Raw genomic sequence first — 12,311 nt, forward strand, 5'->3', positions numbered from 1 at the left:
CAAGTGACCGAACCTTTAAATAAGCGAGCAGGGCAGAATTCGTGGTCTTTCGTCTGCAGTCTTGCGTCTGAAGTTTTGGTGAGGTCTTTTGGTCAAGGTTTCTTATGGATTCGGTAAACTTATAGGAGGTTTATATGCTGCAAATGTTGTTTTAGTATAGAGGGACTTAAAATAATCTTGGAAGCGTGTGATATCGTGTGAATCTCGGGACTCTAATTTCAGTCTTGACATGTAAACGACGAGATTTCGCAGGAGCGACTTTAATTTCTGTTTCATGCCATTGCACTTGTTAACCACTAAAGATTTGTGGATAAACGGACTTATATTGTGATGGACTTGAACAGATTCAATTGAAATAGCACTGATGGCTATAAAATGTAGATTCACTGGGAATGATAAAGCTTATGCTAACGAACGTTGAGAGATAGTTCAAGTTTTTGAGATTTACTACACTGCTGTGCATTGTTACTTAGCACATTCGGCTGTGTGTAAATGTTATGTCTGCACAAAGAGATTTCTAATTTTGCACGACTGATAGATGCTGAACAGTTATTCAGCGAATTATTTGTAAGTGGCTACCATGCACATACATTGCGTTTCCTGAAAAAATAAAAGGGATTTATATCAAACCAATCTGTTTTGAGCAATATTATCATCTTTCGAGATTTCAACCAACAGATCCAATCTAAGTACATCTTTTATTAAATTATCTCACTGCTAGTATGTGGTTTTGCTATAAACATTATTACGTTGTGATGAATCGCGGTTCTGCACCATCCCCGACAACCATCGTCAGCGAATATAGCGGCGACCGGGTCAGAGGTCACATTCTTCCAGTGTTTTTGAGAAGTGCTCAGGGCATCGTGGTTTAGGGAGCCATCTGGTATGAGTTCAGATCACGGCTGGTAGAGATTGTGGGAACTCTGATGGTACAACGGTAAGTCATGGACATCCTGCGTCCTTATGTGTTACTTTTAGTGCGACGGTATCGTGGTACTATCTTTCAAGGGTTCAATGGTCGTCCACACAAGGCACGTGTCTCTATGAACTGTCTGCAGGATGTCGAGATATTCATGTGGCCGATAAGATCCTCAAATCAGTCCCCAATACAACATGTGTGAGATTAGCTAGGATCTAATATCACACAGAATTTAGGAGGTCCTTGGCGGGGAGAAAACATTAGACATAAAAGCATGTTCGGGAGTGCCCCAAAAGACTACCATACGGCCATTATTTTTCACGACAATATAAATTACTTGGTGGATAACGTCGGAGGCTCTATGAAGCTGTTGGCGCGTGGTGCTTTAGTAGTGGGTAGTTATAATTAAACTTTCTCTATTTAACACAACTAGAAAACTGATTGCCGTACGAGTAACAAACGTGGTATCACTTATGTCCAGAGGATGGGGTGCATGATTTCCATGCATCACAGCGCCTTTGTCCAGTTCCAACTATGGCCACAACGTACCGTGATCAGTCATTGTGATTCACAGACTCACACAGCTGACCAGTCGCAGCGCACTTGTTCACGTATCAACATGAGCTTGGACAAAAGGAGCAGGGCATTATTGGTGAAGCTCTGTTATCAAAACAACAGTAATACTGCAGCTGCACTACGAAAATATTGCCGGCGGAAAGGATTACGGAAGGGTCCACATTCTCCACCTGCTGTGCGGGACATGATGAAGTTAGAATCAATTGGAGAACTGGAAGTCGCTCTGGGAAGAGGCCGACGACCGGTTGCACCACAGGCGGTTGATGAAATCGCTGTTGCTATGGCAGACAACGCTGCGCGGAATTGCCGATCTTCAGTGCGCGCGCTGTGTCACGACAGTTGAACATCCCGTGGTCCACTGTACTAAAGGTGATTCGATCCATTCTCAAGTGGTATCCGTACAAGATCCATATCGTACAGCAGCTTGCACCACAGGACGCACAACGACGTGTGGACTTCGCTCTCCACTTTCTCGCAAGGATTGAAGTTGACGAGGGCTGGCCCTGGACCATCCTATGGACAGACGAAGTTCATTTTCCTCTGACTGGTGAGGTGAACACACAGAACTGCCGAGTGTGGGGATCTTCACCTCCAGTCACTGTTCACGAAGTTCGTCTGTATGGTGAGCGTGTCACCCTGTGGTGTGGCTTCACAGTTACGTCCGTCACTGGCCCATTCTTTTTTGAATACGTTGTCGCTCAAGGACCAAAGACGTGTAGTGTGCCTGGCCAGCTTTACTGCGACATGCCTCGCCAGCATGTTATACCCGCCCTACCAGAGAGAAACGCATTGAACTCAACGGTTTTCATGCAAGATGGGGCCCCAACGCACACCGCTTGTGAAATTCGCCCATTTCTCCGAAACACATTTGGAAACGATCGAATTACCAGCCGATGCTTGGTCGGCACGATCACCTGATCTTACTCCCTGTTATTTCTGCTTGTGCGGCTACCTTAAGGACAGGATTTACCAGAGGACCATTCACACACATGCTGATCTGAAGCGCAGCATGTGGACATGCTTCGTTCTTCTGTGCAGAATGCAATCCTGCGCTTTCAGACTCTCCTGGACACTGATGGGCACCATATTGAGCCCCTTCTGTGGCAGTAATGGTACCGTTCTGTAATAATGTGATGTACCGTAGTAGCACATTAAAAGTGTTTCAACAGAATTGATATCTGCATTATTTTCTCTTCCCCATGCCCTTGAAATTAATGCTACCAAGTTTGGTGCTCGTATGGTAATTAGTTTCCATGTTTTAACGTGCTAAATGAAAACTAAACTCCGTCCGAACAGGCCAGGAAGGCCCAACGGTACCGACCGGCCACCGTGTCATCCTCAACCCACAGGCGTCATTGGATGCAGATAAGGAGGGGCATGTGGTCAGCACACCACTCTCCCGGCCGTATGTCAATTTACGAGACCGGAGCCGCTACTTCTCGATCAAGTAGCTCCTCTGTTTCCCCCAAGGGCTGAGTGCACCTCGCTCGCCAACAGCGCTCGGCTGACCGGATAGTCACCCATCCAAATGCTAGCCCAGCCCGGCATCGCTTAACTTTGGTGTTCTGACGGGAACCGGTGTTACCACTGCGGCAAGGCCGTTGGCTAACGTGTTAAATAGGGAAAGTGTAATTATAGCTACCTGGTATATAGCAATGTTACAAAACAGAAAACAAGCGAGATGCCAGATGACCTGCAGAGGATTAACCCTTGGTGCAGGGACTAGCAAGTGACCCTCGAAAGTGTGGATTTTCGTATTGCGTATAAATAATCGGAAGGACCCATTACTGCTCGATTACACAACTGGCGATATATCACTGGAAACTGAACAACTGTAAAATATCTGGGAGTAACCATTCAAAACAAGCTAAAGTGAAATGGCCACATAAAGTACATATGGAAAACAGAAGCCAGACTGAATATAATCGAAATGTATCCTAAGGAAATGTAAGTCAATTACGGAAGAAGTGGCTTAAATAACACTTGTTTGACCAATTCTTGAGTATTGATCATCCTTCTAGGACTCTCACCTGATGGATTTAGTAGAGGAGATAGAAAAATTCCAAAGAAGGGTAGCATATTTACTAATGCGTTCGTTTCGTGAGTGATAGAGCGTTACCGAATTGCTCACCAAACTCACAAGTGGTACAATGTGCCTTACAGGGCGTACTACTGTTTTAAATCTCGTGAGCGTTGATAAGAGAAACAATCACATGGAATTCTGCAAGTTAACTTTGAAGACCCCAGAGGAAGGGAGGAAGAAACCGCGTCTATTACAAATCAGCAGAAGTCTGGCGACAGGACGAACATGCACATCTGAATGGAAATGATGATGACCAAGATAGTGTTTGAAAACGAGATTTCTATCTTCCCGCAGTTGTGGTATAAGCCATTATTACATAACAAACAGATACACGATACGAGTGGCTACACTCACTGCAAAGAAAAATCTTTAAAGTTTTGAAAGAAGTTACGGTAGGAACCACATCGATACTAGCAGAAAATGTATTCCGTAATAACATCAGAGTTGTCTGTGCTCCAACTGAATACCTTAGGATCACTCGGTTTACGGGACGTGGCTTCGTTACTTTAGACCAATCCAATGCGTCATCCAGTTGCCGTCTATAGTAGTCTGAGCAAATGAAAACGGAGCTCTTGGTACTGGTGACTCACATTATTAAAGACTGCACCAGATATCACTTCAGACCAAGATATTTGCGTAGACTGCCTGCTGCAGGATCAACAGTTCGCAAATCGCACATTTCGCCCTTTTGCAACGAATCTTGGCGAATGTTTCCTGCTTGTACTCCATCATTTTTTCTCCTTTTTCCGTAGCACACAGTAACTACTGTCTTTTATTTTCGCTGTTGGAAATTCTATCTGGTATCCGTCTGCACTGTTGCCCACAGTCGTTGAAGGATATATATCCTAGGATTCACATGGGGAGGATCACGAGCGACATGCTCCTGCAGATGCTGAGTTAACGTCTGAAGAATGCAGAAATCTAGAAAACATTCTGAAATCTTGATTGTGTTCTTCCACCCAGTTACAGATTTTTCTGGTCTTGTGAAACTGCGCAGTATCTTGCTGAAAGAGTATATATTTTCGAAGGCACACAGTCAACAGGCACAGGTTAACATGTGCTCCTCGAGTAAATGCACATCCTAATAGATCAACAGTGCCATTTACATGATTAATGGTCTTAGAGAAGACCACGGAAACATCCTCACCACCTTGTGTGCTACAGTTACCGAGGTCTCGTTTTACAATATTTTTTGACTAACACATCGACATTGATCCTTAAGAGGAAGTTGAAAATGTGGCTCACCGAGAAAGAACCCCGTCGCAAACCATCAGCAATTTAGGTTTTTTTTCTGATTGTGCGGAGTCGTCATTATGGGAGCAAACACTATCCACATACCTTGGAAAGTCGCAGGTGACCTCACATTCGCAATCGTTGAGAAAATAATCATACTGGATAGAGAATTAGTCATCCGCAGGAGACATCGCGTTTATACAGTCTAACGCAGCCGGCTTCAATTCAGTTTCTTCAGGAATATTATATCCAGCAAAGAATACGTATACGGGAAGCTACTGTATTGCAAGGGTCCTGATTATTACATTTCACATGCAGTTCTGAATAATCCCAGATTTCCCGCGTGATTAAGATCTGCTGGCTTAGCGGGACAGTCTAGTTGCGACATGGTGCCCGATTGTTCGTCAAATCAGGAAGGTGAGCGTGAGGCCTTATCAGCATAGCTGTTGTCATCTTGGAAGACAGCAGTGTCCACAACATACTCATAAAAAGAGTATGTAGAGGAAAAAGTCACACTTTGTCACTGAGAAATGAACATTCTAGTTCATCTTCACGGTGCCTGAATGAATGGTACGATAAATACTCGCCAAACATCATAGAGCCCCTCTGGTCTGAACTACACGTTCCACATATGGGGGAGTAAAAACGCTCAATGAGATGTCGACTCGACATCTTGCATCATGTGAAAGGAGACAAAATCTTGCCTCCTCGAACCATATCATACGCCTCCAGTCATCTAATGGACTGTTTCCTTTTGTCCATTCCAAGCAGCAGTTTATGTCGGGATTGAAACCGACAGTCATTGACCAAACTTGGCACCCGTCTCCGGTCTCTGGCGGCTATGATCTCTTTACGTGGACTGTTTTTACACCGTCTTACATGGCTGCGAATGGTACACTGTATCTTGTAGACATTTTTGACAGATTGGAAATCGACGTTGATACACTAACGAATCGGACAGCTTCATGCACATTGTGATCATAGACACGTCCAAACACGATAACTCTCTTCTGCCATTCTATCATGTCGCTATGTCGACTCATATTATTGCAGTGATTCCATACAACCAACTTTCACATACGCACCTCTTCACCGTGCATTTGACCGCCGTGAATTCAACGTACTGGAATGGAAAGTGCTCTGGAGATACAAAGATGTTAATAGATATATGAATTTGTACACTGTCACATATATACATAAGTTTTCTAGACAGTCGCTGGTGAATGACGTCATTGTGACATGCTCTCACTTTCGTCAACAAGGAGAAGTGTGTTTATACTTCGCTACCAATCCGTTAGTTTACGTTTGGTGAAATAGAGAACAAAAGACGATCACCAAATTTTTAGAAGCATGAGATGGATATACTTCTCGAATTGGTAGGTGTAAATGTTACAGTTCTTGTACATAAAAGAACTGACAGCTGCACAATGAAAGAAGAAATGTGCAGAATGCCGTTTCGGTCATTATGTTTTTGCTTTTTTTCGTTTAGTTCGAATACCTAACTCATTTAAATATAAAATTCATCAAATTTATGCTAATTAATACGCACGTCTTCTTATTTCCAGTTCTATACTGTGCAAAAAAAATCCAGTTTTTATTGCAAACAAAACTTCTTAATTACCAATGTGTTATAAAACATTGTTATTCAAGACTGCCTACTTAAGAAAACTACAATTTGAAGTTTTTCTACGGTTTTATATTTACACTTCACGTAATTTCTTGTAGAACACGCACCTATGTTTAAAAATTTGATATATTTGGGTTTTGAAATTCACGTCTCATAAATATAAAAAATTAGAAATACTCGATTTCATGTGCCCTCCTTGTTAAATAAGTACAGGCAATGTAATCTCATGCCGAGGCACAATTTCATTCTACTCCTGGTAAATTAATACACTTTCTGTGTTCGTCTTAAATATAGGGTATGTATTTGGTGCCGTGAATCTGTCTCATAGTCAGTGCAATGAAATACGCCGCGGCCTTAATACCATATGCTAATAAAACCCTGGTCACCTCGAGAAAACCGAGTGTGAGCCACGATCAAATTTAAAAGCTGTCAGCTCCCTTGTTTAACTTTGATCGAGGTAGGTGCACCAGAATTTTGCAATGAACAGGCTTAAATGCCAAATTTACTGCATCTACATCTACATTTACATCTACATTGATACTCCGCAAGCCACCCAACGGTGTGTGGCGGAGGGCACTTTACGTGCCACTGTCATTACCTCCCTTTCCTGTTCCAGTCACGTATGGTTCGCGGGAAGAACGACTGTCTGAAAGCCTCCGTGCGCGCTCTAATCTCTCTAATTTTACATTCGTGATCTCCTCGGGAGGTATAAGTAGGGGGAAGCAATATATTCGATACCTCATCCAGAAACGCACCCTCTCGAAACCTGCCGAGCAAGCTACACCGCCATGCAGAGCGCCTCTCTTGCAGAGTCTGCCACTTGAGTTTGCTAAACATCTCCATAACGCTATCACGCTTACCAAACAACCCTGTGACGAAACGCGCAGCTATTCTTTGGATCTTCTCTATCTCCTCTGTCAACCCTACCTGGTACGGACCCCACACTGATGAGCAATACTCAAGTATAGGTCGAACGAGTGTTTCGTAAGCCACCTCCTTTGTTGATGGACTACATTTTCTAAGCACTCTCCCAATGAATCTCAACCTGGTACCCGCCTTACCAACAATTAATTTTATATGATCATTCCACTTCAAATCGTTCCGCACGCATACTCCCAGATATTTTACAGAAGTAACTGCTACCAGCTACATAGAAAGAAGGATCCTTTATTGTATGATTATATGATAGTGGAACAAACACTGGTAGCAGCTACTTCTGTAAAATATCTGGGAGTATGCGTGCGGAACGATTTGAAGTGGAATGATCATATAAAATTAATTGTTGGTAAGGCGGGTACCAGGTTGAGATTCATTGGGAGAGTGCTTAGAAAATGTAGTCCATCAACAAAGGAGGTGGCTTACGAAACACTCGTTCGACCTATACTTGAGTTAACTTTAACACGCGTTTGTTGCACTCGGTTGTGTGTGTATGCCGGGCAGCACCTCAACCGCATTATTACAAAAGGTCCTGTTTGGTAGGCAGGTATGTGAGTATCTGTGACGAAATTCTGCATCAGAATATCCCTTAGGCACGCAGCCACCCTTCAGTTACACTAGCGTAAAATTTATACGCAATGAACATTCAAGCGAGTAAGAAGACATTTGGCTATGTCTTCTTAATTGAAGGTGGCAAAATATGTTTTAAGCAACACTACATATTTTACACCCCACACAGAAAAATAAAATTAATAAAGGTGATAAGGAATCTTACCTACCTGAGTAATAAACAGAAATCAGTATCACGACAGATTTATTTTCAAAGGACATGAATAACGTAAAACATAGCTCAACATAGCACATGAATTATATTTATGATCGTTATCACAAAATGAAGTGTACTCATGTACAGGTGACAAAAATGAACAGAGGGTGGCAAATTGACTCGAATTCTGGCTTTAAAAATGGGTAATGCGATCTGATTGTAACTAACACGATTTACAGTGATGTCAAGTGGTGCCTGGAACGAAGTACTACGATAGGCTTCAATTGGAGAGCGACTGCTGCTGCTGTGAATGCACGGTGCAGTGAGTGAAATTCGCTCTAAAGGTTCGTGGTACTGGTGCCGCGAAATGCTCACCATGTACGTGTAGGAATCTCTAATGTGATAATGTGATGCCTAGCGCGCCTCTGTCGTGGATTGAACGGTGTATCGCTTTCTCCTCGTCTTGTTCAGATCCACGTTTACTCCCAGAATCCACAGTAAAAGCTGAAATCGACTTCCCTCCTCCATGGTACAAAACCAAATCCATTTCTCTGCTCTGCAGCTCCCGATCGAATTCTCCTACTCTCCTCCATGCCGTAAGGCCCAGTCCTCGCTTACCCACACTGTATGCAAGTGCACGAGACACTCCATGTGGAGTACGTACCAAAAAGCTAAAGATCACTAATCGAAAATGGTAGCGCTCTCCAGCGCCAATCGTATATCACCGAATATACCATTCAAACTCCCTCCACGAGATGGGAAAAACTGTTCCCCCAGACCTTACACATCTCATGCCACCGAACAGGCATCCGCTGTTACGTTTTCTAACGTCACGGTCGGCATGCCAATCAATATACTGTTTTTTGCATATGCGGGAAATAGTGCAGTTTGTGTGCATATGTAGCCATAAAAAAATGCAACAGCCCTGACACATCATTGGGCATCCTGCAGTTCTGCCCCATTTTGGCTGCTTCAATGAAATGTTTTCATGGACCTAGCTGATGACGATCTTACAGGGAAACAATGTGAGGGTACCTGCATAAATAGCATAGTGCTCTTCTCGGCCGAGAACGATAATCAGTGCCTCGGTGCGTCGCAGCTCGGCGAAATCAGTTGTAAAAGTTTGCCTCAGGTCTCTGGTGCAATATGCTGTGGCCCACAGTGGGGCTGCCACTACCCGTGACCAGTGGACCTCCTGTGCCTTGACTGTGTCCTCTGCATCGGCTTCCGTTGCGCAAAGGCACGGCCAGAGTCTCCCTTTGCTCAGTCGATCCCTGCTCTCGCGACCCACTATGGTCTCTGAACTGGCACCAATAAACCTCCGGTGCTACGTCAAAAAATTGCAGGGCTCCAGAACCTCTAATAACTTCAAGTATCTAGTGTTGTGGTCTGGCAAGATAGCCAATCCACTATGACAGGTAGCCGAAAGGCACGCGTTTAAGCTCACGCAGGCTGGCGTGAGGTCTGGAACAAGTAAAGTAATTGAGACTAGCAAATAAAGTACGTAGCTGGGGAATACTTAACTTTAATCCATAATTGGTGAACATCGGTCTGACGGTACATGCATCACAAGATAAATAGCAAATGATAATGGCGCCTTGCTAGTTCGTAGCAAATGACGTAGCTGAAGGCTATGCTGACTATCGTCTCGGCAAATGAGAGCGTAATTTGTCAGTGAACCATCGCTAGCAAAGTCGGCTGTACAACTGGGGCGAGTGCTAGGAAGTCTCTCTAGACCTGCCGTGTGGCGGCGCTCGGTCTGCAATCACTGATAGTGGCGACACGCGGGTCCGACGTATACTAACGGACCGCGGCCGATTTAAAGGCTACCACCTAGCAAGTGTGGTGTCTGGCGGTGACACCACATCTAGCTACCACTGAATTCTGTATTACAACCACTGTCAACCCTCTTCAATAGACAACAGAGCATTTCTAAGCTAATGAAAGTACCATAACTGAATTGAATAAATCGAGTGGAAGAAAGGCGGATACAAAGGATTTGCCGCCTTTCATCATCCCCATTCTGCAGATTGTTCACATAAGTACCATTAGCTAACTACGAACACCTCTTGACCTAACACTTCAAAAATTTTGTTATTGTGCTTGAATGAAGTGAACATAAGAAAGATGGATACAGGCCTAGAAGCACTGGGTCACATAGTGACAACTGATGCTCTCTTACGGGAGGTTGGGATCTACTAAAAAAAGCAATGTAACATGTTCTCGAGAGAGTACATTAGATCCAACAGTAAAATACCTGAGAACTGATTTTCACCTCTTTTCACACTATTGGGAATCTATTGTTTACAGCTGAAAATATGTTATGAAGTATTTTAAATTAACAGTTTACTTTTCATTATTTGTTACAAACAGTTGTAATTTTGTAAACTGATAAATAAATACCACTTTGTAACAAAAAATTTGTTTTAGTAAAAATAAATATCTAGCTTTATTGGTCTTAAAATCTGAAAGCTAATCGCTGTCTTGAAATCATAAACTGAATATTTAACAAAAATTCTAAGACACCCTTTTAACTGATATTTAACCAGTTTCCAGGCAAGTCCTTTTGATTACGCAATCTGACTCACAATACTCAGTGACAATAATTAAACTTTCGCAAGCGCAATGTAAACTGTTCCTGTGTTTCAGAAGGAAACAAATTAATTAATATGAGCAAAGGAGATCTGAAAAACTAATTGATTGTCGTATTTTATTGTACTGTATGGAACTGGGGGCCTAGAAACGACGGATAGGCTTCGTTCCTGCCGTAGCACTCAGCGGTTCACAACTCCACAGCAGGCTACAGCAGTCCACTCACCCCACCTGCGCCCCCACACCGAACCCAGGATTATTGTGCAGTTCGGCCCCGAGTGGACCCCTTCCCCTCTCCCCCCCACACCCCTTCTCCACCTCCCCCCGGGAACGTCTCACACCAGACGAGTGTAGCCCCACCCAATGTTTGCGTGGTAAGAGTTCAAAAAATTGGTTCAAATAGCTCTGAGCACTATGGGACTTAACATCTATGGCCATCAGTCCCCTAGAACTTAGAACTACTTAAACCTAACTAACCTAAGGATATCACACAACACCCAGTCATCACGAGGCAGAGAAAAATCTCTGACCCTGCCGGGAATCGAACCCGGGAACCCGGGCGTGGGAAGCGAGAACGCTACCGCACGACCACGAGCTGCGGTCACGTGGTAGAGTAATTATGGTGTACGAGTAATTGGTTGTTAGAGTGAAGAGGTCCGTCTTATAGAGAAATACTCCTGCAATGCATATTGGTATACTCTCTGTGAGATCTGAAGTAGCACAAAAATTAAACACCCAAAAATATTAACCTCTGAATTCTGGCAATTCTTTGAAGAACTTATTGAGGGATCTGTTTTTTTTTTTTTTTTTTTTTTTTTTTTAAAGAAAAAAAAGGATAGAGTTGCTAGCGGAACCAGCGGAACTGCATAAATCAGCAAACTAGAACACAAATACTTACTGGAAGACTGAAATATTACATAAAAGAGGAAAGTAATGTGTGGGGCTACGAAGCGAGTGCACGGCTCGTTTAAATAGGGCAAGCAGTCAGGGTATGACCAGTGTTGGTCGTGAAGTGCAAACCAATTGATTCCAAGAATGAACAGTTTTAGCTTCAGTAAAGTAAGCAGACGAATGCGGTTGCTGCTAAAAAACCAATTTAATGTTCACTATTTGAGATACACAACTAGCAGCTTTGCATAGGTGACTACAGGCAGTCTCAGATATTACACAAAAAGTATAATATACTAGGTTTGTGTAATATACATGAAATAAATGTACTGAAACGGTTTGCTCACGCGTGAGTGAATGAGAGAGTCATTGAATTCCGCTAATACTCACGGATAAATGAAACGCGGCTGGATACCGCTATCCACGTGGACACGCAATTCTGAACTGTTCGCAAAGGAAAACTAAGTTCGGTCTTAATTTTAACGAGCACGCCACACGAGAATTTATCCTGACTAGCCATGCTCCGACAAATAAACGTGATTTACATGAACACACTCGGACAAGCGTGGAAAGTTTTGCTAATAGCATGTTGTGATCTCAACCAATAAGTATTATGCAGTACGGGGAAAACTAAAGCCACGTCCAGCACATCACTGTGCGGTATTCGGTTACAATTACGTCCGAACAAAAC

At 43.3% G+C, this 12,311-nt stretch overlaps 1 pseudogene; it reads right to left on the reverse strand.

Annotated features, from left to right (window-relative positions):
* Positions 1 to 2,983: 2,983 nt before the first annotated feature.
* On the reverse strand, positions 2,984 to 3,101 carry LOC126472106 (5S ribosomal RNA; annotated as a pseudogene).
* Between the last annotated feature and the right edge of the window lie 9,210 nt (positions 3,102 to 12,311).

Source organism: Schistocerca serialis, chromosome 3 (assembly GCF_023864345.2).
Source record: "Schistocerca serialis cubense isolate TAMUIC-IGC-003099 chromosome 3, iqSchSeri2.2, whole genome shotgun sequence".
Taxonomy (NCBI): Eukaryota; Metazoa; Arthropoda; class Insecta; order Orthoptera; family Acrididae; genus Schistocerca; species Schistocerca serialis.